This window comes from Cervus elaphus, chromosome 13, assembly GCF_910594005.1.
Source record: "Cervus elaphus chromosome 13, mCerEla1.1, whole genome shotgun sequence".
NCBI lineage: Eukaryota > Metazoa > Chordata > Mammalia > Artiodactyla > Cervidae > Cervus > Cervus elaphus.
In genome coordinates, this window is record NC_057827.1 from 21,153,017 (window position 1) to 21,179,198 (window position 26,182).

The window sequence follows — 26,182 nt, forward strand, 5'->3', positions numbered from 1 at the left end:
ATGTGGGAGATGCTGCCAGGCACCTCCTAGATCCCCCTGGAGAGATGCTGATTCCCCATTGGCTCACAGCTGTGTCCATCACCAGAAATTGCCTAGAGCTGGTAGAAGCTGCTTTGACCAAAGCCCTGGCTTCTCTGTGTGAGCCTGCATTCAACAACTGGTCTATGTGGGGATACAGTGCCTGACCCAGTTGGGAAAACTCCAAGGGGAGGGGCATTCCAGCTCCAGAAGTCTATGTAGAACCATTTGGGCCTCAGTTGCAATTGTGTTGAAGTTCAGCCTCCTCCTCAGCCCAAGTCTGCTTTTCTCACCACTCCCGGGTGGAATTATGTCATGTGTCCCCCCTCCCCTGCAAATCCTTCTGCAAAACAGCTTATAACAGTATTTCACAAAGGCTTAAATTAGGAAACATAAATGTTGGAATGAAGCACTTGAGCTGTTGAAGATAGGTTGACAGGGATGAATTTCATATAAAAAATTAAATCATCTCAACTCGGTTTTCAAGGCTCCCAGGGCTGTCTCATTCACCAGGCTGCTCTGTCCATGGGGTTTCCCAGGCAAGAATACTGGAGTGGGGTAGCCGTTTACTTCTCCATGGAATCTTAGTGACCCCGGGATAGAACCCGCATCTCCCCTGTTGGTGGGTGGGTTCATTACTGCTGAGCCAGCAGGGAAGCCCCTCACACTGGTGGTCTACTGCTGTGTGCTCCAGAAGGGAGGTGGAGTATATTAGTTCCCCACGGCTACCTTAAGAATTACCAAAAATGAACAGGGCTTCCCAGGTAGCTCAGGTGATAAAGAATCTGCCTGCAATTCAGGAGACATGGGTTCGACCTGTGGGTTGGCAACATCCTCTGGAGAAGGGAATGGAACCCACTCCAGTATTCTTGTCTGGAACGTTCCATGGAAAGAGGAGCCTGGTGCACTGCAGTCCATGGGGTCACAAGGAGTTGGACACGACTGAGTGACTAACACTTTCAGGGGCTTAAAACAGTGCATATTTATTCTATAACACTTCTGCAGGCGAGAAGTCCACCATTATGGGGTTAGAAACACCATGTTTTCTCTGAAAGCCCTAGGGAAGACTCTGGCTGATGGCTTCCCCTTAACTTCTGATGTTTCCTGGCTTGTAGATGCATTGCTCCAATCTCTTCCCATCATCACCTGGTCTTCTCCACTTGTCTGACTCTGTCTCTGTGTCTTCTCTCCCTTTCTTATAAGAACACCAGTCATATTGCATTTGGGACCCACACTCTTCCAGTGTGACCTCATCTTAACTAATTACATCCCCAACAACCCTATTTCTAAATCAGGTCACATTGTGCAGTTCTTGGAATGACACTGATTTGGGGGAGATGATATTTAATCTAGTACACTAGGTCAGATAAGAAGGTACAGAATAGTTAGATCTAAGAACCGAAAAGAGGTTTTTATTTGTCTTCATATTGCTGTGCTGGGAAGCTCAAACAGATGATCGCCACTCTTGTTTTCATGATCAAGAACAGAAGTTTTAGATTTTCTTGGAATTTCTTGGAAGACAAATTTGAGAGCCATGCCATAGATAATGAATTCTTTTTTTTTTTTTTTGTTTTTTTTTTGTTTTTTTTCCATATAATTTTATTTTATTTTTTATTTTTCCATTTTTAATTTTTCCATTTATTTTTATTAGTTGGAGTCTAATTACTTTACAGTATTGTAGTGGTTTTTGCCATACATTGACATGAATCAGCCATGGATTTACATGTGTTCCCCATCCTGAACCCTCCTCCCACGTCCCTCCCCACCCCATCCCTCTGGGTCATCCCAGTGCACCAGCCCCGAGCACTTGTCTCATGCATCCAACCTGACCTGATGATCTGTTTCACACTTGATAATATACATGTTTCGATACTGTTCTCTCAGATCATCCCACCCTTGCCTTCTCCCATAGAGTCCAAAAAATATGGAACGCTTCATGAATTTGCATGTTATCCTTGTGCAGGGGCCATGCTAATCTTCTCTGTGTTGTTCTAATTTTTGTATATGTGCTGCCGAAGTGAGCACAGAACTCATTTATTTTATTTTATTTTTTTTTCATTTTTTTTTTTCATTTATTTTTGAAGTGGAGAAATTTTAAATTTTGATGAATCCCAATTTGTCAATTTTTTTTCCTTTTGTGTTTTGTGCTTTAGGTGTGGTATCTAAGAAAGCATTGCTTAGTTCAAGGTCCCAAAGATTTATTCCTATGTTTTCTTATACGAATTTTATAACTTTGGCTCTTAAATTTAGATCTATAATACCTTTTGAGTTTTTAATGTATAGTGTGCAGTAAGCATTCAAATTAATCATTTTGCATATGAATATTCATTTGTTTCAGTACCATTTACTGAAAAGACTATTATTTTCCTATTGAATTGTCTGTTACCTTTCTTAAAAATCAATTGGCCATAAACGTTTGGGTTTATTTCTGGACTCTCAAACTTATTTCATTGATCTAAATAATCCCTATGCCAGTACCACACTGTCTTGATTACTGTAGCTTTGTAGTCTGTTGAAATCAAGGTGAGTCTTCTAGCTTTGTCCTTTTTCCAAGATTGTGTCGGTTCTTGTTCTTTTACATTGTCATAAGAATTTTAGGATCAGCTGGTCAATCATTGTAAAAAAGCTGGGATTTTGATAGTAATAGCTTTGAATCTGTATATTAATTTGAACAGCATTGCCATCATAATGGTACTGTTTTCTAACCCATGAGCATGGGCTACCTTTCCATTCATTTAAACCTTTCAAGATTTTTTTTTTTTTTTTTAATTTTTTTATTAGTTGGAGGCTAATTACTTCACAACATTTCAGTGGGTTTTGTCATACATTGATATGAATCAGCCATAGATTTACACTTATTCCCCATCCCAATCCCCCCTCCCATCTCCCTCTCCACCCGATTCCTCTGGGTCTTCCCAGTGCACCAGGCCGGAGCACTTGTCTCATGCATCCCACCTGGGCTGGTGATCTGTTTCACCATAGATAGTATACATGCTGTTCTTTTGAAACATCCCACCCTCACCTTCTCCCACAGAGTTCAAAAGTCTGTTCTGTATTTCTGTGTCTCTTTTTCTGTTTTGCATATAGGGTTATCGTTACCATCTTTCTAAATTCCATATATATGTGTTAGTATGCTGTAATGTTCTTTATCTTTCTGGCTTACTTCACTCTGTATAAGGGGCTCCAGTTTCATCCATCTCATTAGGACTGGTTCAAATGAATTCTTTTTGACGGCTGAGTAAAATTCCATGGTGTATATGTACCACAGCTTCCTTATCCATTCATCTGCTGATGGGCATCTAGGTTGCTTCCATGTCCTGGCTATTATAAACAGTGCTGCGATGAACATTGGGGTGCACGTGTCTCTTTCAGATCTGGTTTCCTCAGTGTGTATGCCCAGAAGTGGGATTGCTGGGTCATATGGCAGGTCTATTTCCAGTTTTTTAAGGAATCTCCACACTGTTTTCCATAGTGGCTGTACTAGTTTGCATTCCCACCAACAGTGTAAGAGGGTTCCCTTTTCTCCACAGCCTCTCCAGCATTTATTGCTTGTAGACTTTTGGATAGCAGCCATCCTGACTGGTGTGTAATGGTACCTCATTGTGGTTTTGATTTGCATTTCTCTAATAATGAGTGATGTTGAGCACCTTTTCATGTGTTTGTTAGCCATCTGTATGTCTTCTTTGGAGAAATGTCTGTTTAGTTCTCTGGCCCATTTTTTGATTGGGTCATTTATTTTTCTGGAATTGAGCTGCAGGAGTTGCTTGTATATTTTTGAGATTAATCCTTTGTCTGTTTCTTCATTTGCTATTATTTTCTCCCAATCTGACGGCTGTTTTTTCACCTTACTTATAGTTTCTTTTGTAGTGCAAAAGCACAGTCATCAAGACAGTGTGGTACTGGCACAAAGACAGAAATATAGACCAATGGAACAGAATAGAAAGCCCAGAGATAAATCCACAAACCTATGGACACCTTATCTTTGACAAAGGAGGCAAGGATATACAATGGAAAAAAGACAACCTCTTTAACAAGTGGTGCTGGGAAAACTGGTCAACCACTTGCAAAAGAATGAAACTAGAACACTTTCTAACACCATACACAAAAATAAACTCAAAATGGATGAAAGATCTAAATGTAAGACCAGAAACTATAAAACTCCTAGAGGAGAACATAGGCAAAACACTCTCCGACATAAATCACAGCAAGATCCTCTATGACCCACCTCCCAGAATATTGGAAATAAAAGCAAAACTAAACAAATGGGATCTAATGAAACTTAAAAGCTTTTGCACTACAAATGAATTCTTTTTTAAAAAACATTTTTATTTATTTGTTAAGTGTCGGAGCCACCTGGGAAGCCCACAATTATTTTTACTTTTTCTTTTTTAGATAATGAATTCTGTTTAGAGCTGCTTGAATATTATAACATACAGTGCCCTTAAGGAAGCAATAATAACAAACAATCTATGTTATTTACTGTGTGTAAAACCTGGAAAGGCTGCCCACTCCAGTATCCTTGCCTGGAGATCTCCATGGACAGAGGAGCCTGGCTGGGTACAGGCCATGGGGTTGCAAAGAGTCAAACACCACTGAACAGCTAACACACTCCACCAAAATCTTTTGTAGCTATAAGTTAATCCGTTGTTTTGCTGCTGCTGCTGCTAAGTTGCTACTGCAGGGTAAAACACTGTCAATTTTGTTTTATCATCATCACCACCATCATCCTTGTTTTACTAATTGGGATACTTAGGCAGAGTGGTTAAGTAACTTATTCAATGCCATGCAGTTAATAAATTTTAGAATCAAGATTTGACTACAGATACGTGTGGCCCTGGAATCTTTGCTTTTACCACCCTACTTTCTGCCTTGCTGAATGACATTGGTGAAAGGAATCCTGGGCTTGGGAAACAGGTGACCTAGTATCTGCTTTTGGCTACCACTAAGGAAATCTGCCCTTCCCAGGTAGCGCTGGTGGTAAAGAACCGACCTGCCAATGCAGGAAATGTAAATGACACGGGTTCGATCCCTGGCTTGGGAAGACCCCCTGAGGAAGGAAATGGCAGCTCACTCCAGTATTCTTGCCTGGAGAATCCCATGGACAGAGGAGCCTGGCGGGTTACAGTCCATGGGGTCACACAGAGTCAGACACAACTGGGTGGCTAACACTTTCACTTTCAAGGAAATCTGCAACAATGGGTGTCTTGTCTATAATAAGAAGACATAATCAGAACTAAGACATGGGCATGTGGTGGTGGTTTGGTCGCTAAGTTGAGTCTGATTATCTGTGACCCCGTGGACTGTAGCCTACTGTAGCCACTGTAGCCCACTGGCTCCTCTGTCCATGGGATTTTCTAGCCAACAATATTGGAGGAGGTTGCCTTTTCTTTCTCCAGGGGATCTTCCCAAACCAGGGTTTGAACCTGGGTCTCCTCCAGGGAAGACCAAAGACATGGGCATGGTCTCTGGTAAACTGTGTTTGAAATAAGCAGCCTTTGATGATTATCCATGGGGCTTTTGGGTTACCTAGACCAGGATGACCTGGCATGATTCTGAAACCCCTAAAAATCTTCAGCAAGCACTGCTGGGCATGTGATTTTTCTAACAGGAAACTGCTGTGCTTTTATAAGCACCAATTAGCTATTTGTGAGGAGGAAATGGCAGCCCACTCCAGTATTCTTGCTTGAAGAATCCCATGGACAGAGGAGCCTGGTGGGCCATGGTCCACAGGGTCACAGAGTCAGACATGATGGAAGTGAGAGGCAGCAGCTACTTGTCAGGAGCCTTTGTTCATCCATCCCGTCCTTTCACACCCCTTCATCCTTCTTGACCTGTTTCTTTGTTGGCCTTTCCTGAGTAAACAAAAAGACTCTGGAGGAATGTAGCACTATGAACTGACAGCTTTCTACCAGCAGGGAAAATGAGGGGGGCAGAGCTAGTCTGCAGTGAAACAAGCTATTGAAGTTTGTATTAGACAAGTCCCTGCATTGCTTCCTACACTCGTTTCCCTTCCTGGCGACTGCTTTCCTTGTCCTGTCGGAGAACTACGGTTCTCACACAGCTCTTTGGACTTGACTAGTCTTTACTTGAGAACACTTCTCTTTCTCAAATGTCCTAAGCTGCAAAATTGCCTCCCTGCCAGGGAATACTTGTACATTCTTTCTCTCTCGACCAAGCACACATTTATGTGTATGGATCATACATGTATGCACATATTGCCTATCAGTGGTTCTCCATTAATTCATACAGGAAGAATGGCTGATTTTTTAAAATTTTATTTATCTTTTTTTAAAAAAAATTTTATTTTTTGACTGTGTCAAGCGGCACGTGAGATCTTGGTTCCCCAACCACGGAAGAAATCTGCTCCCTCTTCATTGGAAGAGCAGAATCTTAAATACTCGACCACCAGGGAAGTCCCAGCTTATTGTTTAGTGTGGGTGTCTGTGTTAGACATGGGCTGCCCTGGCAGCTCAGACAATAAAGAATCTACCTGCAATGCAGGACACCTGGGTTCAGTTCCTATGTCAGGAAGATCCCGTGGCCAAGGGAATGGTTACCCACTCCAGTATTCTTGCCTGGAGAATTCCATGGGCAGAGGAGCCTGGTGGGCTACAGTCTATGGAGTTGCAGAGTCAGACGTGACCGAGTGACTTACACACTGGTAGACACTGAGTTCCAAGGAGACCTCTGCACTACGCAGTCGTAACTTCGAGACAATTACCTGACCTCTACGAGGTTTAGTTGTAAAAATGGTTTCCTCCCTATTCCTCCCTCTGGAGATGCTGTTAAGACTGAATGAACAAACGCCTGTAAAACACGGATCTTTATTTTTCTAGTAGACATTCATATTTTTTTTTATCATCTGTACTATTATTGATGGTATGTGAGAATTTTTAGTGATTACCTTCTCTTTTAATTTTAAATAAATACACTTAGGCTCTAACTTTTATCCATAATTGTCTTCCTCAGATCTTAATTAGAACCTTTGGGGTTGGAGATTAGGTATCTGTGATTTTATTAACTTTGCTATGAAGCCATGGTTGAGAATCATAGATTTTGACTTTTACTGAGGCTAATATCCATATATCTATCTTTATAGGTTTAGGTATATCAAAACAGCTTCTATATGTATTATTTAGACATTCCCTCTATTATCTACCTTCTATTCTATCAATAGAATAATACATAATAATATTATTCTATATAATAATATAGTTTATAGATGAGCTTCTAGGAAAGGGAAGGGAAACTTGTGAGTCTGCTCTTAGGGGAAGAGTGAGGAGTAGAGGGCAGGGCAAGGAAAGAGACTGAAATTCCTCCAAAACTGCTGAATTTAAAAGCCTATTCTGGGACTTCCCTGGTGCTCCAGTGGTTAAGATTCACCTTCCAAGGCTGGAGGTGTGGGATTGATCCTGGTCAGGGAGCTGAGTTCCCACATGACTCATGGTCAAATAGCCAAACATAAAACAGAAGCTATGTAACAAACTTAATAGAGACATGTTTAAAAAAAGCCTATTCTGATCATGAGCACAACTCAAGAGAATATTTTGGATCACTGTTCTCTTGGAAGTAATTTTTCTGTCCTATGGGCAACCTCATATGGACTATAACTCTTTCTGAGTTCTGAATGAGAGTCGAGGGGTATCTTAATTTCATTAATGTAATTTGAAAATTGTTGTTGTTCAGTCATTAAGTCATCTCAGACTCTTTGTGACTCCATGGACTGTTTCATGCCAGGCTCCTCTGTCCTCCATTATCTCCTGGAGTTTGCTCAAATTCATGTCTATTGAGACAGTGATGCTATCTAATCATCTCATCCTCTGCCACCCTTTTCTCCTTTTGCCTTCAATCTTTCCCAACTTCTGTCTTTTCCAATGAATCCACTCTTCTCATCAGGTAGCCAAAGTATTGGAGCTTCAGCTTCAGCATCAGTCTTTCTAATGAATATTCAGAGTTGATTTCCTTTAGAATTGACTGATTTGATTTCCTTCAGTCCAAGGGACTCTCAAGAGTCCTTTTTAATACCACAATTCAAAAGCATCAATTCTTCAGCACTCAGCCTTCTTTGTGGTCCAACTCTCACATCCATACAGGACTGCTGGAAAAATAGTGTTACTTAAAATTTTAATGGGCATAAAAATCACCTCAGGATTGTATGTAGTGCAGGTTTCTGAACCACATCTCTGTTTGACCTGGGGTTTGGCCCAGGAATCTGCATTTCGTCAAGCACTCCTGGGAACTGCGATTCTTAGTCCCTGAGAGATGAGGTAGGACAGGGTAGAAGGAGGTAAAAGGAGAGATGGTTTTGAAGCTGGTGTTTGTAGTTTCTGTTTTTGTTCTCTTTCTCCTGATTTGCTCTGGGCTTATAGAGACTTTTTCATGGCTTTTATTGTAAAGTTTCAAATTTTCTGCCTCCCCCCACCTTTTAAAAACTTTTTTGGTTTGTATGTTGTGTTTCATCTGTGCTTTTAGATAACTGGCTTAGTTCTCCCAGAAAAGTTGTATTTAAAAACTATCTAATATCCCAGTGAGTTGAAAGACATTTTTGGTTTTGTTTATTTTTCTAGTTTTTTGGACAGCATGAGGTTAAAGTTTCTTAAATTGCTTGTAGAACAAAAGTGTCTAGGAACTGATATAATTAAATACCAAATTGTTTGCCTTTGCGTACACTTTTCTGGGGAAAGTGTCTCCAATTTTTTTTAGATATTTTCAAAGGGAGAGCAACCACCCCACCCCCCGACACACACACACACACACACACACACAGATTAAGAGCTCATGCTTTAGTTTATTGAATCCAAGATTTCCAGGGAGTCCATCACAGCTTCCCAGGGTTTGCTCTTAAATCAGCCCTAGAAGTGTTTGACTTGACTTTGTGAAAATCAAATGGGGTCTGTAAATCGCTGACTATCTGTCTACTTGTCAATTAGCGCAAGAACAATGATGCATCTCATTAAGTGTATATTAGAGTAACTTCAGTCTAAATCTTCTGTGATTACCCGTAGGACAATAATGTTTTCAAGATTCTGCTTCGTGCAGGTGGTCATTTAGAATGAGAAGCAGCTGCCAAGCTTCACGTGGGATTAATGCAGAGTCTCAGGCCCCACCTACTGCTTCAGGATCTGCCTTGTAATAAGATCCCCAGGTGATCCATGTTCCTAGGAAAGCCCTGATTTAGAGCATCCTTGGTTTGCTGAGAGGGCTTCCCAGGTGGCTCAGTTGGTAAAGAATCTGCCTGCAATTCAGGAGACACAGGTTTGATTTCTGGGTTGAGAAGATCCCCTGGAGGAGGAAATGGCAACCCACTCCAGTATTCTTGCCTGGAGAATTCCATGGAGAGAGGAGCATGGTGGATTGCAGTCCATGGGGTTGCAAAGAGTCGGACATGACTGAGCATGCATGCATACATATGATTGGTTGGCAGGGTCTTGAGAAAGGATTAGAGGTCCAGAAAGGGAAAACTTAGGGAGCTCTAACTTTTCTGTTAGACAAGGACATTGTTCCCAGAATTTTTGTAAACTGGAATGAGGTGCTGTATGTGAATGTGATTTAAAAGGTTAACATAATCCCTAATATGAGACCTTTAAAAAAATAGAGTATAATTGCTTTCCCATGTTTTGTTAGTCTCTGCTGTAAAATGAAGTGAATCAGCTATATGTATACATACACCCACTCCCTCTTGAGACTCCCTCCCACCCCCATCCCACCCTCTAGGTCATCACAGAGCCCTGAGCTGAGCTCCCGGTTCTGTACAGCAGCTTCCCGCCAGCTGTCTATTTTACACACGGTAGTGAGTATATGTCAGTGCTACTCTCCCGATTCATCCCACCCTCTCCTTCCCCTGCTGTGTCCACAAGTCCATTCTCCAAGTCTGTGTCTCTAGTCTTGCCTTGCAAACAGGTTCATCCATACCATCTTCAACAAGAGACCTTTTGTTGATGTGTGCAAATATTTTAATGCTGGATGAGTTTGTTGTTGTTTTTTTTCCCCGCTATACTTTCTATTCTATATCAACCTTCCCCATTCTGGGGCTCAGAAAAGAGGACCATTTCCCAAACATCTGCTTTGTCATTGGAATGACACTGCATTCCTTTGTAGAGAAAGATATGAAATAGAAATGCTAATCTATCATTTTAGTATGAAACTCTATTTGAATCTTTCATGTCAATCCCCCCCTTTTTTTATGAACAGTGATTCAATAAGTGTTGCCTTAATATTCTGCTTTTGTTTTGGTTTCTTAACCTCTTTGTATATCTCAAAACACATAATGAGCTATTTATTAACTCACTGCAGGCTTAATGATATAGTGAAATATGTTCCTCATTCTGTATCCCCCCATTCCATAAAGTCTGTCAGCCTTATGATTAGAATGTTAAAAGGAATTAAATAAAAATCAAGAGGCAGAGATGCTAATAAGGTTGCCAGCAGGGGCCTTTCCTGGGATTTCTAAAGCCCTGGGAGCTGTGAGTTTTGATGCCCATTGTAGAAAATGGTTCATTGTATCAAAAATAAGGTCAAAATCTGGCAGCACGGGATAATCCAATGAGCCTCTGATGACCTCTGATAAGTTAAAAATAATTTGGCTTCAAAGGACCAGGAAGAAGAAAAAATGCGTTTATCTCTGTAAATCTTTCTCTCCTCATGTGAGTAATGTAAATGCAAGAAGCCAGATGCCCCAAGGGAGCAGATATAAAAGCATAGAAAGAATTCATTTAATATAGTTTTTTTTTTTTTTTTTTGACCCCATTGCACAGCATGTGGGATCTTGGTTACCCGATTAGGGATCAAACCTATGCCCCATGCAGTAGAAGTGAGGAGTCCTGACCACTGGACTGCCTGGGAACTCCCTAATCTAATTATAAAGCATTTTGCACAGAGAAAATAGGTTGGCCCAGCCTGAGATTCATTTCTCTGGTTCTTGGTGCATGACTGAGTTCCTTGGAGTAGCATCTCCTTACAAATGTGCTGAGAAGGGAGGATTCAGGTTTTGGAAGTATTATCTGTGGGTTTGTCTCCTCTACAACATAGAGTGGACCCTGGACCACAATACCATCCTTAACTGGGGGATGGGGGGGACAGGTAATGGTTCTATTTTTCCAGCCATTTTTTCCATATTATTTTTCATATTTTCACATCAGTGGAGTAGACTTGGAAATTTCTATTTATAAAACTGAGCAGTGATTCTCTTTATACACCTATTTTCCCTTGAATATAAATGAGAAGAGAACAGTTTAGAGTACTTTGAACCGTACTGTCAGAAGGTAGGCAGTAGATATTTTTATATAGATTTATAATTGTTTTATCAGTTAGTTAGCACATGTTTATTAGGTATCTACATTGTTTTAAGCTGAAGCTGGGGACTTGAGGATATATATAGAAAGCTGAAAACATTTAGTCAAAGTCAGAGACATGGTCAATTCATCTTCATTCTGCATTCATTCTTTCTTTCATTCATCATTCAATAAATGTTAAAAAAAAATCCAGACAATATGTTAGGTGCCAAGAATATGACAGAGAGTAGAAGTGACAGCTTCTTACTCTCCCATAGTTTATGGTTCAGACAGAAAGGAAGTTAATTAAGTAAGCAATAACAACAGAGAGTCATATAAAACAACTGGGTGCTGTAAGAAACACAGAAGGAGATCATTTAGACCTTCCTTAAATGTTGGTTGAGCAGAATATAAATTATTCATAAGGTTTTTTTTTTTTTTTTTTTTTTTTCAAAACTGGGGAAGGTAACTTTTGTAATGAAATAGTATATAATTGATGGAAAGTAGGATAGGCTTAGGAAGCTTTTGACTTTCGTTTCATCCTAGTTTCCTTTCAGGCTACTTTCTTCTCATTGCCTGTTTCTACATCTCACCGTGGAATTCCATGATGGTGGCGTGTGTGAGGCTGCATCTGGGTCCACCAGAGCACTCAACTATTAATATAATATCCTGCTCCTTATTCTACCATGCCTTCCTTGGGAAGACACAGAAATGTTTTGCAGGTGTTTCTATGAGGCTTATAGTCGACTACAGCTCCCTGAAGACACACGGTCAAATCAGAAAGATCAAAGATGTCTCAAAATCCTTCTTAGGCTGATAATGAATGATGAAATATAAATAAGGGTAATCTTGATTACTTTATGAAATGAATTTCTGTATACCCCCAAGTATTCCTGAAAGCAGCAGCAATCACAGCAATAAAAATACCTTCCCTTTGCAGAGTGGTTTATAATTTGGAAAATGCTTTCATAAACTTTATTATCTCAAATGAGACAGAAAACCACCATAGACCAAGCATGAGAGAAAATGAAAGTAAGAGATAAGCAAAGTGAATCAGGAATGAGGTGGAAAGTAATGTAAAGTGTATTGCTGGCCAAATCCAGCAGGGGGGTTTGCTCACCTCCGTGGGGTGTGTCTGGACAGGCTGTGTGGAACCATTTCCCAGAGGGGCTGTAGAGAGGGAAGCAGGAGAGGCTTATCTGCCTGCAGCATGCAGCTCCCCTTCCTGTCTCCCAGGAGGCCAAGTGTGTCCCCAGAGAGTTGAACTATCTGACCTCTTGTACAGCCATTCATCTAAGTCAAGAGATGCTGAGACAAGCTCGAAACTCAGGGTGTGAGGCCGGTTGGCCTGCTATGGTAGCCGGAAGGGAGAAAGTTCTCTTCGGACAGTAACTGGTCTGCTCCAGAGTGTGGAGCTGTAAGAGTCAAGCGAACTGGGGTTTCCTAAAGACTTCCATGGTGGTTCAGTTGGTCAAGAATCCACTGCTAATGCAGGAGACTTGGATTTGATCCCTGGGTAGGAAAGATCCCCTGGGGAAGGAAGCAGCAACTCATTCCAGGATTCTTGCCCAAGAAATCCTGTGAACAGAGGAGCCTGGCAGGCTACAATCCACTGGGTCTCAAAAGTTGGACACAATTTATTGACTAAAACCACCACCACCAAGGCAAAGTTCTCCCACCACTGAGGATCCCACAGCTGATGTCACCACTGAAATCTGAGAAGGTACCTCACATATGTCCTACACAATTCCCCCCAAAATCTTTTTTATATTTTTAATTAAACATTATAAAACACAAGTTGATAATACTCAACAAAAATATTCATAACATTTGATCCTAAAGTTTCACTTCCAGAAATTTAATCCCTAAAATGCACAACGATACACAAGGATATCATTACTTGTTAGTAGTGAAGAAATGGAAAGGACCTGAATTCCCACCAGTAGAGGATTGGTGAAAAAAACATCATCTGTTTAATGATGGATGACTTGGACTAAAGCAAGAAGATAACTACATTCACATCGTTATTAGCATTTCTATACTCTAGCTCCATCACGTATTGGCTGTATTTGGGATAAATTATTTATTCTTTTTAAACTTCATTGTACTCATCAGAAAAAAAAAAGAGGATAATTATTGTACTTTCTTTAGTATATTTGTATGTGAAGCATTTAGTAAACACAAAATACCAACTAATCTTTGTCTTTATCATCCTCCTCCTCCTATCACCTCCCGTAAATATATATAATGTATATGAATTTTTCATGCATATTTGTATGTAGTTCAGAGAAAGATGTATTGCAGGAGCCAAGTAAGGAGTTCAGTTCAGTTCAGTCGTGTCCAACTCTTTGCGACCCCATGAACCACAGCACGTCAGGCCTCCCTGTCCATCACCAAATCCCAGAGTCCACCCAAACCCGTGTCCATCGAGTCAGTGATGCCATCCAACCATCTCATCCTCTGACATCCCCTTCTCCTCCTGCCCTCAATCTTTCCCAGCATCAGGGTCTTTTCAAATGAGTCAGCTCTTTGCATCAGGTGGCCAAAGTATGGGAGTTTCAGCTTCAACATCAGTCCTTCCAATGAACACCCAGGACTGATCTCCTTTAGGATGGACTGGTTGGATCTCCTTGCAGTCCAAGGGACTCTCAAGAGTCTTCTCCAACACCACAGTTCAAAAGCATCAGTTCTTCAGTGCTCAGCTTTCTTTGTAGTCCAACTCTCACATCCATACATGACCACTGGAAAAACCATAGCTTTGACCAGACAGACCTTTGTTGGCAAAGTAATGTCTCTGCTTTGTAATATGCTGTCTAGGTTGGTCATAACTTTCCTTCCAAGGAGTAAGCGTCTTTTGATTTCATGGCTGCAGTCACCATCTGCAGTGATTTTGGAGCCCAGAAAAATAAAGTCAGCCACTGTTTCCACTATTTCCCCATCTATTTGCTGTGAAGTGATGGGACCGGATGCTATGATCTTAGTTTTCTGAATGTTGAGCTTTAAGCCAACTTTTTCACTCTCCTCTTTCACTTTCATCAAGAGGCTCTTTAGTTCTTCTTCACCTTCTGCCATAAGCGTGGTGTCATCTGCATATCTGAGGTTATTGATATTTCTCCCGGCAATCTTGATTCCAGCTTGTGCTTCTTCCAGCCCAGCGTTTCTCATGATGTACTCTGCGTATAAGTTAAACAAGCAGAGTGACAATATACAGCCTTGACATATTCCTTTTCCTATTTGGAACCAGTCTGTTGTTCCATGTCCAGTTCTAAATGTTGCTTCCTGACCTGCATATAGGTTTCTCAAGAGGCAGGTCAGGTGGTCTGGTATTCCCATCTCTTTCAGAGTTTTCCGTAGTTTATTGTGATCCACACAGTCAAAGGCTTTGGCATAGTCAATAAAGCAGGAATAGATGTTTTTCTGGAACTCTCTTTTTCAACGATCCAGCAGATGTTGGCAATTTGATCTCTGGTTCCTCTGCCTTCTCTAAAACCAGCTTAAATGGAAGGGTAGCTTATGCTCAAAAGACTTGAATTATTTTGGGTGGATCTCAGTTAAGTTTTTAAGGAGAGAATGAGGACATCTCCCTTATATACTGTTAAACTCAAACTACTGACATAAATACCAAGATAAAGAAAATTTATAAGGCATTCAAAATGTTTGATAATTTGTCAGTGGTAGAATTAGACTTTAAGCTGTGTTGTAATTAGAATCAAAACACACTAAATCTTGTATTACTCAATGATACCACGTTACCTCATGTTGATGAAATTTTCTGGTGCCACAAATCTGGGACAAGCAATTATTGAGTTATAGATAAAAATTTTTGTCTAAAAAGATTGTAACAAAATAGAATCATAGGCATAATATCAAAATAGAAATTTATTATGGATAATTGCGAATTTCAGCCGTTGGTTAAAACCAAAGGAAATCACTCCAGTACAAGAAGTTTTATAAAAATATTTAGGGATTTTACTTACTGGTAATGTAATATGATTAAAATGTGAATTATGACTGTTGGAAATGTGAATATGATAGTCAATTGCATTAAAATTATCATAATGCTTAGAATGGGAAAGCTGATATTTCTGCTTTCTCCAGCTCTGTCTAATTGCACTGAGAAAAATGTGTTCCATTCAGTAATATGACTTGATTTTCAGGCACTTAAGGGAGAATTGCAATAGAAGTATGCAATGGTCAGGTAGAAAGAGCCTTTGGAGCCCTCATAAGGACGATGTTGTTTACTTTCAAGGCTCAAGAAACTCAAACAGGGGCTCTGTGTCAACCTGGGAGTGGGATGGGGAGGGAAATGGGAGGGAGGTTCAAAAGGGAGGGGGTATATGTTACCTATGCCTGATTCATGCTGAGGTTTGACAAAGCAACAGGATTCTGTAAAGCAATTATCCTTCAATAAAAAAAAAATTTTAAAAAAGATAAAATGTGTCCATCAATAAGATTTAAAAAGAAAAGTGATGAGACCCTACTTGTGGTTTAATAGCTATATCCTGACTGGAACTGGGGACAACAGTCCCTGGTTGGAAGGAGGGCAGAGGTCTTGAAAACAAACAGGAGAGACAAATTCAAGAAATATTCAGGGGGCTTCCCTGGTGATTCAGTGGTTAAGAATCTGCCTTCCAATTCAGGGGACATGGATTCAATCCCTATTAGGGGAACTAAGATTCCACATGCCATGGGAAAACTAAGCCCGCAGGCTACAACTAGAGGAGCCTGCATGCCACAACAAGAGAAATCGGTGTGTTACAACTTGAGAAAGCGTGTGTGCCGCAAATGCATGTATATATTTTCAGGAGGTGGACTTGACCAGAGCTGATAATGGGCTGAATGAGGTAGTGAGGGGTGAAGAAATGGGAAGGGGCTAGGATGCTTCAAGTTTCTGGACTAGATTCAAGGTCAGAAGTGTGAGAAGTGGAACCATCTTGTGGGCATGCATGAGAGAGAAAGGATGATCAAATGCATCAGGCGGTAAAGCATAGGCAAGGGAACTCAGTACTACTTTGAATATTGCACAGAAAACTGAAGAAGCAGAGTCTGGCTTGATGGATAAACTCTGTGGCCAATTCCCTTGGAGAAGTTTGTGATTTTGTGATCAGACCACTAATGGAAAAGAATGTGAAATTGCTGTATTAACCTTATGAGAAACTTTCGAACATGTACTCATTACTGCTGCAACACCACTGACCTTATCCTCATTGCAGCTTAATTTAAATTCTAATGCTTATTATTCTACATCCTACAAAATTCTTATTATAGGTTTCCTTATTGCTGCTAGCTTCCTAAATGCAAATCTATAAGTTTGGTATTATTTTGACTGGAGAAAAAGGCCCTGGGTCAAATTTGACTATATATGCTTTTTTTTTCCCTAACCATCTTATAGAAAAACAGCATGGCTTATAAATGTATGAACTTGTATCTATGACTACCATTTCTTTTGTCATTTTGGTATTACTTTTTAGACTTTGATCATATGAACATATTTACAGATTTGTCAGTCAGTACATATACTTGTGAATCATTTATTTACTTTTATTATTTTTTTAAACTTTACTCTGCAAGCCAAATGGTGTGGCCAGAAAGAAAGAAAAGAAGAGAAAGCTCTCAGGCCAATGTTGACACTAAGGAGGTCCAGAGAAGGGAAGTCAGTCAGTTCAGTTCACTCGCTCAATCATGTCCCACTCTTTTCGACCCCATGAACTGCAGCATGGCAGGCCTCCCTGTCCATCACCAACTCCCAGAGTCCACCCAAACCCGTGTCCATCGAGTTCGTGATGCCATCCATCCAACTCATCCTCTGTCATCCCCTTCTCCTCCTGCCCTCAATCTTTCCCAGCATCAGGGTCTTTTCAAATGAGTCAGCTTTTCTTATCAGGTGGCCAAAGTATGGGAGTTTCAGCTTCAACATCAGTCCTTCCAATGAACACCCAGGACTGATCTCCTTTAGGATGGACTGGTTGGATCTCCTTGACAGTCTCCAAGGGACTGTCAAGAGTCTTCTCCAACACCACAGTTCAAAAGCATCAGTTCTTCAGTGCTCAGCTTCCTTTATAGTCCAACTCTCACATCCATACATGACCACTGGAAAAACCATAGCCTTGACCAGACAGACCTTTGTTGGCAAAGTAATGTCTCTGCTTTGTAATATGCTATCTAGGTTGGTCATAACTTTCCTTCCAAGGAGTAAGCATCTTTTAATATCATGGCTGCAGTCACCATCTGCAATGATTTTGGAGCCCAGAAAAATAAAGTCAGCCACTGTTTCCACTGTTTCCCTGTCTATTTGCCATGAAGTGATGGGACCAGATGCCATGATCTTAGTTTTCTGAATGTTGAGCTTTAAGCCAACTTTTTCACTCTCCTCTTTCACTTTCATCAAGAGGCTCTTTAGTTCTTCTTCACCTTCTGCCATAAGCGTGGTGTCATCTGCATATCTGAGGTTATTGAAATTTCTCTCGGCAATCTTGATTCCAGCTTGTGCTTCATCCAGCCCAGCATTTCTCATGATATACTCTGCATATAAGTTAAATAAGCAGGGTGACAATATACAGCCTTGACATACTCCTTTTGCTATTTGGAACCAGTCTGTTGTTCCATGTCCAGTTCCAAATATTGCTTCCTGACCTGCATATAGGTTTCTCAAGAGGCATGTCAGGTGGTCTGGTATTCCCATCTCTTTCAGAATTTTCCATAGTTTATTGTGATCCACACAATCAAAGGCTTTGGCATAGTCAGTAAAGCAGAAATAGATGTTTTTTCTGGAACTCTCTTGCTTTTTCGTTGATCCAGCAGATGTTGGCAATTTGATCTCTGGTTCTTCTGCCTTTTCTAAAACCAGCTTGAACATCTGGAAGTTCACGGTTCATGTATTGGAAGTCAGTGGAGGAGTGTAAAACTATGTTATGCAAATTGGGACTTGAACCCACAGTCTATTTTTAATATTTATTTTTATTTATTTATTTGATTTTAACGGATCTTAGTTGCAGCACATGGGATCTTTAGTTTCAGTATGTTGGATCTAGTTCCCTGACCAGGGATTGAAACTGGGTCCCCTGCTTTGGAAGTGTATTTCTTAGTCACTAAACCACCAGGGAAGTCCCCGGAACCCATGATCTTTTAACTGAGATCACACACCTAGTCTCAGAACTTAAGGAACCTCAGTTCTTGGTGTCTCATCACAGAAAGAATTCAGTTAGAGACAAAGTGCCAGATGAAAAATGGGTTTATTTAGAGAGAAACACACACCATAGACAGAATGCAAGCCATTTCAGAAGGCTAGACCACCTGCGAATTGTTTTTAATTAACATTGTATCATAAGAGTTTCCCACTTTTCTCTGAAAACATCATGCTTCTAACAACTGCATTTTCCCCTAACATTGCATTTATTACACTGCAAGTTCCTTGAATTGTTATACATTTAGTTTGCTTCCAAATTTTGGCAGTTTTATGCAACTCTCAGGAAAAAGATCTTAACCTATAAACTTTTCCCTACTCACCACATTTTCAACTCATCAATTAGAGTTCCAAAGTGGAATTTCTAGGTCTAAGTGCTTTAAAAAAATATGGAACTGGATATTGCAAAATATCATTTACCAAATTAAAACCTGCCTTGGCCTTGATTCTTTGCTTATGGTAGTATGAGTAGTTGCATTTTCACTTGGGCTTTTTAATTTAACCGTATATATAACAAATCTGGGCTTCCCTGGTGGCTCAGATGGTAAAGAATGTGCCTGCAATTCAGGAGACCCCTGTTCGATCCCTGGGTAGGGAATATCCTCTGGAGAAGGGAACAGCTACCCACTCCAGTATTCTTGCCTGGAGAATTTCATGGACAGAGGATGCTGGTGGGCTACAATCCATGGGGTCACGAAAGGTCAGGCATGACTGAGCGACTGACACTTTTACTTTTCATAGCACATTTAAAGTGAATGAATGGACGACTAAGCATACGAAGGAAGGCAGCACAGAAATATAATGGCCACTTTTGTTTTAAAAAATAATTCTTAAATTCTGGCATCTCATAATTTTGATAGGTTCTTTCTTACTTTCTTTTTACTCCCAGATCTGGTAATGGCAAGATTGAGAGGCAAAATTTCTTATATTTTTTCACTCAGCTATATTGTCATAGAAAGGAACTCATGGATTTTTTTGTCAATTTACTTTTTAAATTTTGTGAAATGATGTCCTAAAAGAGACCATTGAAACAACTATCGGATTGACTTCCAAATTGGATCATCATTTTATCATTCATTTGAAATCTCATTTATCCCTGAAAAGCATTGCTAGTTTCCATAACAAATCAATTTTTGTGTCCTAATGCTCCTCAGATGCTCCTCAGTCACCCATGAATGGGTCGAGTACAGCTGTTCACAATCAACCCCTAAATATAACCCAGAAATGAAATCTTTCTCCCCCAAATCTCCCTGACACAGATACTTCATCACTGGCTCAACATTGGCAGAGAAATAAGACCATTTGTAGTCTCTGTTAGGAATCATTAAAGAGATTGCCAAGCAAAGTGGTGAAATGGAAACCAACAGCCTTCTCTTACATCAAGGACACGAGATATGAGTTTAATTTGCATTATGAATTTCTTAGGCAATGAGTATGGCTATTTGTTGGCAGGAGACATTAAATGGATTATTGAAGGAGGAATCTATCTCAGAGTTTTCCAGTTCTGTGCTCTTGACATTTTGGGCTGGGTAATTTTTTTCCAGGGGTTCTCCTGTGCCCTGTAGGATGTTTGGTAGCATCCCTGGCCTTAACCACTAGATGCCAGTAGTAAGTGCTAGTTGTGACGACCAAAAATGTGTCCAGACAGTATCAGTTGCCCCCTTGTGGGTTAAAACCACTCATAGTTGAGAACTACCGATTACCTGCAGTTACTTAGTTTTCCAAGTCCTCTCTTTGAATCTTGCTTGAATTCCTTACCTACAAAATCAGAAGATTGAACTGGATGATACTTACTTAGCCTCTAGCTCTAAAGACATTTGAACATGTGGAGGCCAGAGAAACAGATTTATTGTCTTTGGTGGTGTTGGTTTAATCACAAAGTTGTTTCCAACTCTTGAAACCACATGGACTGTAGCCCATCGGGCTACTCTGTCCATGAGATTTCCCAGGCAAGAATATTGGAGTGGGTTGCTATTTCCTTCTTCCAGGTTGAACCTGGGTCTCCTGCATTGAGGCAGATTCTTTGTTCCGTACGATTTTTCAAACCCTAGACTTTTGTGATTCCTGAAGTTTAAAAATTGCTACAATGGGGGACTTCCCTGGTGGTCCAGTATTAAGGATCTACCTTCCAAAGCAGGGGGTGTGGGTTCGATCTGTGTGGGGAACTAAGATCCCACATGCCACAGGGCAGTTAAGTCTGTGTGCTGCAACTACTGAGCCGGTACACCACAAGTAGACAGCCTGCGTGCTGCAGTGAAAGGTCCCACATGACACTGCTAAGATCCAATGCAGCCAAATAATTAATAAATATTTGAAAAAATGCTACAGTGTTATGAAACTGCTTTAAAAGAAACACCATGGTGTTGTCAGTTGGGGAATGTAAACAAGATGGGCTACTGTTTTCTCTAGGAAAAAATAACAATAATTGTTAGAGACCAGAACTCGAAATTTTATTTGTGCTATTGCCCTAAAGTATCCAGATTGGAAGCAAGCTGGAGTATGATAGAGTTGAAGACGGCAGAAAAGCAGCCAACCCTGAGAAGAAAATAGGAGTGAAGACAAAACCAATAGACGTTAAGTCTGAAAATACCCACATCATTTCTTTCAAAGATAAAATAATCAGATGATAAGATTTAAAAAAAGGTTCAAAGGAATTCAGGAACTGATTTCCTAAGAGCACATGTGTCAGTTGGAAGGTTTATTCCTTCATCATTCGGTTGCATAAGTTTCATCACTCGGTTGCATAGTAAGTTTCACAAGGAGGAGAGACTAGCTAGGTGTGAATCCACGAATTGCTTTCAGAGTACGTTGAAAGGAATGACTAATACATTTAGAACACTGCTGAGAAACAGAAGCTCAGGAGTTCTAGGGTGGCCAAGAGGGTGGAGCAGGAAAAAGGGGATTAAGGATAGCAAGCCACGCTCCACATTCCACTGCCGTTCAGAGAGCTTTTGTGATGGTTGGGGTCTCTTTGGACACACATGCATGCTGCCTGCCAGCACTCCCCACGCACCAAATAGAACCAATGGATTTGGGTCCGGCTTCACAGACAAGGTCATTCTCATCTGCAAGATAATGCTTGACAAAATTCAGTCAGAAAGAAGAAGGGATATTAAATCTGTCTTTCTTTTGCTTGGTCTCTCTCATCCTCTCTTTCTCTCCTAACCCTGCACTTCTAAACCATCCAGCAGGGCAATTTCATAGTCGTACCCTGAGCAATTATGACTGTGAAGGATAACTAGTAACGTTATTTGAGCGCTTACCATGAACTTGGAACCTGGCTTGGCCTTGACCTTATAATATATTATAAATGAATACTATTAGAGCCTACTCTGTACTCTAATGTTTGCATGTGTTAGATTAACCGTCAATATAAATCTTTAAGGCTGTTGTTTAGTCACAGAGTCGTACCCAACTCTTTGCGACCCCATGGACTATAGCACATTAGGCTCCTCTGTCCATGGAATTCTCCAGGCAAGAATACTGCAGTGTGTTGCCATTTCCTTGTCCAGGGGTCTTCCCAACCCAAGGATTGAACCCATGTCTCCAATGTCTCCAGCACTGGCAGGTGGATTCTTTACCACCTCTTTGAATAAGGAAACTTGAGCCGGGGGTAGTTAGGTAACATGTCCAAAGTCATACAGAGAGTAAGTTGGAAGAGCTGTGATGTGGCTCAGTCAGACTTTCTCCTTGAGCCTCTGCTGTGTCTTCCTTCAGCGTGCTATAGCATGGTCTTGCTTCATTCTAACCACCACCTGATGCATAGATATTATTTTTATCTTTTTCCCCACAGATGGGGAAATTGAGGTACAGGGAGGTTGAATCTTTTGTCCAAAGTCACATAGAAATCAAGTAAGGAGTCAGGATTCCAGCCCAGTTGGCCAGCAGTCAGTCTTCGTGCCGTGAGCTCTCTGCCCACCGTGGGGCAGCTCCAAGGACGTGTGCGAAGCCACTGCCCAGCGCAGAGGACGTGCCTGGAGCAACGCACAGAGCGCTGTGCTTCCCTGGTGACAGAAGGATGTTACATTTGGCTGCTTGTAAGGGGTTGTCCAAGAAGGCTTCCTGGAAGGAGTGGTATTCACTCGGACTTTGGGGAATGGGCTCATTTTATAGGTAGAAATTGAAGGGAGGGATTTCAGGAAGATTAAACAACATCAGCAAAGGCATAGAGGTTGAGTTTTGCAGGATGGGCCTGAAAGTGTTCAGTTGGTCATGGAGAAGTTTAGGGCAGTGAAAAGGGGTTAGCCTTTCCTGAAGCACATAAGCTATGCCCTCCTGGAAGATTTTCTTGAAAGTATAGCAATTCAGGGAAACGGAGAACTCAGGGGGAAAAAAAAAAGTTTGGGTTAGAAAGAGATGTGGGCACACGGACCAAAGCTAGTATCAGTGGACAGCCTTAGAAAGTGACCATGAATAAGGCAGACACTGCCATGGGGACATGTATGTTAATCAGGCAGGAGTGTCTGTGCTGGGTCACCTCCAGAAGCGGGGATCGTTAAGATGGATCTCACAAGATGAGAGTCACAGGCTGGTAGGAAACCTTTTACTCTGCCACAGTCCCCGAGGACTCACTAGAAAGCCAGTTATCTTTCAACGTGACCCTTTTTCTGAAACACATAACTAGTATGTAAATGCATTCATAGGGAAAGTATTATTAATAACTAACTTATATATGCTGTGCACTACTGTCAGTGATTTTAAATATTAACCCATTTAAAGGTATCAATAATGTTTAATTGCTCAATTAGCAAATTACACTTACAGATAAGGATAATGTGTATGACAAGAATTTTGCCATCTGAATTATACTTTCATTAATAGAATATTGTGATATTTGAAATCACAGTGAGTCTGGGTTGACTATACTCATCACACACTGTACATTAATGTTAGTTTCTCAGTTGTGTTGACTCTTGTGACCTCATGGACTATAGCCTGCCAGGCTCCTCTGTCCATGGAATTCTTCAGGCAAGAATACCGGAGTGGGTAGCCATTCCCTTCTCCAGGGGATCTTCCCAGTCCAGGGATCAAACTCAGGTCTTTCACATTGCAGGCAGATTCTTTACCATCTGAACCACCAGGGAAGCCTTACTTTACTGACAAGGAATACAGTCTCTTCAATGAAGATGTGTAAAGAACCTCAGTTTTGGTGCCTCAGTCTCTTAACTCTGTTATCGAAGACTCTGATGCAGTTGATCCTCTCCAGTGATCACTGTGGAAAGAAGATGCAGCCAATAGGAATTCTGCCTGCCCAAACAATGGAGCGTGTCTGGGTTAAAAAAAACATAAACAGCAGTAACTATTGAGGACGGTTCTGTATTCTGTGCCATGCATGGGGAGAGTTCCTGCAGGGAGTGCTGAGATCTATCAGGTTTGGCTTTTCAACATTTTTGATAAGTCTGAAGCTCAGGTAAACATACCTCTCATTTGCCTGGGGTCAGGCACCACAGCCAGATAATCCAATCAAATTCAGCCTTTGCAGTGTTTGTCAGGCCAGCCGAGATGGAACACAGTAGGCTCACCTCCAAAGCAGAGAAATACTCTGCCTGTAGTATTCTGTTTGCAGTCCAAATAAGCTTTGTTTTATGTTCTCCTTCTCAGACAAAAATTTAACCTGACCTTAGGAGGAGGCACAGAAGCTGAACAAACACCTGTATTTGTTGAGAGTGACTGACCCTTCCCTAGGAAAAACTAGAGCAAATGTCTTTTGATTTTTTTTGTTGTTAAACCTTTGTTAATTTGTGATTGCAAATAATATGTGTAATCAGTGTTCACTGAGGTGACTGAGAAAATACTGATTGGGGAACAAGGCAAAAATATTAAACATCCCTCATGCACTTTTACCATTTTCACGTATATCTTTCCAGAATCTTCATGCATATATTTGTATACAAAGTACATTTGCTGTTCAGTCACTAAGTTGTGTCCGACTCTTTGCAACCCTATGGACTACAACACGCCAGGTTCCCCTGTCCTTCACTATCTCCCAAAGTTTGCTAAAACTTCATGTCCGTTGAGTCAGGATGCCATCCAACCATCTCATACTCTGTCACCCCCTTCTCCTTCTACCCTCAGTCTTTCCCAGCATCAGGGTCTTTTCCAATGAGTCAGCTCTTCACATCTGGTGGCCAAGGTATTGGAGCTTCAGCTTCAGCATCAGTCCATCCAATGAATATTCAGGGTTGAATAACTTTAGGATTGATTGGTTTAATCTCCTTGCAGTCCAAGGGACTCTCGAGTCTTTTCCAGCACCAGTTTGAAAGCATCAATTCTTTGGTGCTCAGTACATGAGCACATATAAACAAGTAGTTTTAAAAATGTGAGAGTGACCTGTAATTGTTGTTTTGAAATCTATCATTTGGGGGTATGTTTTTTTAAATTCTGAAAGTGTTTCACTTACAGAAAATTTGCAGAAACAGTATAAAGTTCTGATCATCCAGATTTATCAACAGTTTGCAATTTGCCCAATTTGCTTTATAATTCTGCTTCCGTCTTCCCTTCCTTCTTCCCTTCCTTACCTGCTTCCCTCCTTCCTCTCTCTTCCTTCCTATCATCCATCAATCTACATCTTTATTTCTCTAATCTATCCTCTATGTATCTGTCCACCTATTATTCTGAATCATTTGAGAGTAATTGGAGACATCATGCCCTTTTAGTGAGTGTTTCCTAAAAATAAGGACATTCTCTTGTATAGCTACAATAAAATATTCTCTTACATACTCTCATAAAATTATGAAATCAAACAATAAACCTTGATGCAGTACTCTATCTAACCAGAGTCCATCTTCAAATCTCATCAATTATCCCAATAATGTATTTTATAGCTCTTTCCCCCTTGTTTTGGATCCAATCCAGGATTACATATTACATTTAGCTGTCACGGCTCTTTCATTTACTTTAATCTAGAACAGTTTCTCATCTTTTATCTCTCTTAACCTTGACATTTTTGAAGGAAATGCCCCTCATGTGAATCTGTCTGATTGTTCTCCCATTGTTAGATTTAGTGTTTGCATCCTTGGCAGGTATATCACAAAAATGATGCTGCAACCTCTTTGGGGCTTGACAGGAGGTAAAAAGAGTTTGTTTGCCCCAATATCAATGATGCTAAATTTGATCACTTGATCAAAGTGCCGTCTTTCAGGTTTATCCACTGTAAACTTATAGTTTTCCACCTTATAATAAATAGTTTTCCCATGGGGAGATACTTTAGGGCCAGGGAAATGCCCTAAAAATAGAATATTTTTCATCAAACCACTAGCTTAACATCAACTTAGGTTTTTTTTTTTCCTCCACTCTATCATTATTTTTTGTTTACTAGTTAGCTTTCTATGACAAGAAAGACCTTTCCCTTCCTATTTATCTATGTATCTACCTTTCTAGCTATCACACTGGTAAGGACTCATGGATTATTCGATGGATTTTATAGGCCATCAGTGTCATTTTATTTTATTGCTCAAATTTCCCCGAAGGGAGCCACTTCATGCCATCTTCTTTTTCTTCTTCTTCTTTTTTTTTTTGGCACGTTCTCATCATTCTCTGGGAACTTTTTTAGTTTCTGGCAACACAAAATATTCCTGGCTAATTCTAGTCTTCCTTCATCCTGCTGTGAAATCAGATTTTCCTTCAAGAAACAATGGCTACTTTCATTGAAGAAAAGTCTTTAAAAACTGTGTGTGCTCATTGCTACTGATTTTTCTTATGAAACAGGAGC

General features: G+C 40.6%; 1 protein-coding gene and 1 non-coding gene across 4 annotated transcripts in view; one reads left to right on the forward strand and one right to left on the reverse strand.

Annotated features, from left to right (window-relative positions):
- Positions 1-26,182, forward strand: part of AGBL1 (AGBL carboxypeptidase 1) — a 909,156-nt gene that overhangs the window by 519,225 nt on the left and 363,749 nt on the right. The window lies entirely within an intron of this gene.
- LOC122707301 lies at positions 1,937-2,043 on the reverse strand. The gene has a single exon (XR_006344813.1). It is a non-coding gene; the product is annotated as a U6 spliceosomal RNA (small nuclear RNA).